The sequence below is a fragment of the Onychomys torridus genome, chromosome 18 (genome assembly GCF_903995425.1).
Source record: "Onychomys torridus chromosome 18, mOncTor1.1, whole genome shotgun sequence".
Classification (NCBI taxonomy): domain Eukaryota; kingdom Metazoa; phylum Chordata; class Mammalia; order Rodentia; family Cricetidae; genus Onychomys; species Onychomys torridus.
Window position 1 is genome coordinate 3,913,680 of NC_050460.1, and position 3,008 is coordinate 3,916,687.

The following is a 3,008-nucleotide window of genomic DNA, read 5'->3' on the forward strand; positions in this document are numbered from 1 at the left end:
TGCTGGGGCCCAATGCCTGCTGCAGTGAGGGTCTGCTGCAGCTGCTCTGCTGGGTCCCAATGCCTGCTGCAGTGAGGGTCTGCTGTAGATAGCTCTGCTGGGGTCCCAATGCCTGCTGCAGTGAGGGTCTATTGCAGCAGGCTCTGCTGGGGTCCCAATGCCTGCTGCATTGAGGGTCTATTGCAGCAGGCTCTGCTGGGGGCCCAATGCCTGCTGCAGTGAGGGTCTGCTGCAGTGAGGGTCTGCTGCAGCGGCTCTGCTGGGTCCCAATGCCTGCAGACTGCCTGTTCCCGCCTAGTCTCTCCAGGCCCATTTTAATGTGAGATCGAACCCTCTCCTCCACACTCCTCTACTTTTGTGTCTGCATGACCCAGATCTAACAATTTCTCTCCTAGAGATCCCTGTGTTACATTTCCTTTTCACAATAAAAACTACAAATTAGATTAATAAATTATAGAAAACCTCAATAATAACAGTCAAAATTTGGTTTATTATGTATCTTATGCACGATTGTGTTTATATAGACTGACTCCATGTGATCACGGTTTGGAATCAGGTACTTAATACCACATTGACTTATAAATAAGTGCTCAGGTAAAATGAAGTTGTTAACTTGGCCCAACTTCATTTTGTTCATAGTAAAACTAAAGTTTTTAAGAAAAAAATAATGATTAAACACAAAAATATATTTAAAAACTGTGATCACATAGGTTTTAACCTATGAGGTGGCTAATGGTCCTGAACCTTTCTCTGGAACAATTAACATGAGTTTTAAAAACTGAAAACCTTTAATTTATATATATATAAAATAAACCAAGGGGGATAAAAAGAGGGAGATCTACTGTATGGCTATAAAAATACTCTCCTACGTATTGAGAAAAACTTTTCAGTGGGGAATAAGCTTGATTTATTGGCACAAGAAAGGGCTTTCTGAATCGGACATTGATAGCAAGGGCATGGAGACCAAAAACTAATAAGTGAGTGCTCATCAAGGTAAAAACCTTCTGTGAGGCAAAGGACAGTATCATCTAGCAAATCAGCAGCCTACAAAATGGGATAGAGGTTTAATATTTAGAATATAAAAGAACTAAAAAAACCTAAACATCAAGAAGCAAAACCCAACTAAAAAGCGGGATGTAGAACTAAGGGGAGTTCTCAAAAGATGAAACACAGATGTCAAGAAGCACAACGGAATATTATTCACCTATTAAGAAAAATGAGGTCTCGCTGGTCTCCCTCATCACTTCCGGTACCACAATGGCGGCACAGGGAGCGACAGCAGCAGTTGCTGCAACAACTTCGGGAATTGTGGGGGAGGGCGAGCCCGGGCCCGGGAAAAATGCAGCTGTCGAGGGGCCTCCAGACCCCGGCGCGTGGCGAACCAGAAGTCGCCGTGGAAATCGGAGAAACGGACCTGTGCCGGCGGCCCGATAGCACCTGGCATTCAGCAGAAGTGATCCAGTCGGGCCGAGAAGAATTCTATGTACACTATGTGGGTTTTAACAGGCGACTGGACGAATGGGTGGACAAGAGCTGACTAGCACTGACCAAGATGGTGAAGGATGCTGTGCAAAAGAACTCTGAGAAATACCTGAGTGAGCCGGCGGAGCAGCCTGAGTGCAAGATCACTCGAAACCAAAAAACGAAAGCATGGTGAGATCAACCACATACAGAAGACCTATGCAGAGATGGACCCCACCACAGCAACCTTGAAAACGGAACATGAGGCGATCACCAAAGTGAAGTATGTAGACAAGACCCACATTGGGAACTATGAAATCGATGCCTGGTATTTCTCACCTTTCCCAAAAGACTATGGGAAGCAGCCCAAGCTTTGGCTCTGCCAGTACTGCCTCAAGTACATGAAGTATGAGAAGAGCTACCACTTCCACCTGGGCCAGTGTCAGTGGCGGCAGCCCCCAGGGAAGGAGATCGATCCAAAGAGCAACATCTCTGTGTATGACGTGGACGGCAAGACCATAGGATAGATGGCCAGAACCTGTCGGCCAAGCTTTCCCTGGACCACAGACCTTGTATTTTCACGTGGAGCCCTTTGTCTTTTACATCTTGACAGAAGTGGACAGGCAAGGGGCCCACATTGTCCGCTACTTTTCTAAGGAGAAGGAATCCCCAGATGGAAACAACGTGGCCTGCATCCTGACACTGGCCCCCTACCAGCGGCCCGCTACGGGAAGTTCCTCATCGCTTTCAGTTATGAGCTCTCCACGCTGGAGAGTACTGAAGGCTCTCCAGAGAAAACACCGAGTGACTTGTGCAAACTCAGTTACCGAAGCTACATGTCATGGGTCTTGCTGGAGATCCTGCGAGACTTCCAGGGGCACATTGTCTATCAAAGATCTTAGCCAGATGACCAGCATCACCCAGAATGACATCATCAGCCCCTGCAGTCCCTCAACATGGTTAAGTACTGGAAGAGCCAGCATGTGATCTGTGTCACACCTAAGCTGGTAGAGGAACACCTCAAAAGTGTCCAGTATAAGAAACCACCTATCACAGTGGACTCTGTCTGCCTCAAGTGGGCACCCCCAAGCACAAACAAGTCAAGATTTCCAAGAAGTGAGTGGCCTGTTCCCAGCTTTGGACCTACGTTTCCTGGCCTCTAACCTGTAAATATGTGTACAGACCTGTTTTGTGTCATTTTTTTAAAATAAAGTAAATTCTGCTGGTGTGCAAAAGAGATAAAAAAAAGAAAAATGAAAGGTGAAGGCAAATAAATGGAACTCTAAAAATTATTGAGCTAACCCTCAAACTAAACACTGCATGTTTTCTCTTACATGCAGACATCAGCTTTTGATGTGTGCTACCAGTCAAATAACCAGAGATTATGTACCTAGTAAGGGACCAGGTGAGAAGGGGTCTTTCAAGGACAAGGAAACAGAATACACTGTTATGGCGTGATAATGGACAAACTAGACTAGCAGGATTATACAGGGAGGGGGCTGGGAGAGCAGGGCAGTGGAGGAGGAAATATGGGCGGGGACGCTAAC

At 46.3% G+C, this 3,008-nt stretch overlaps 1 pseudogene; it reads left to right on the plus strand.

Annotated features, from left to right (window-relative positions):
* The first annotated feature begins 1,257 nt into the window (after positions 1–1,257).
* Positions 1,258–2,652, plus strand: LOC118569981 (annotated as a pseudogene).
* The last annotated feature ends 356 nt before the right edge of the window (positions 2,653–3,008 follow it).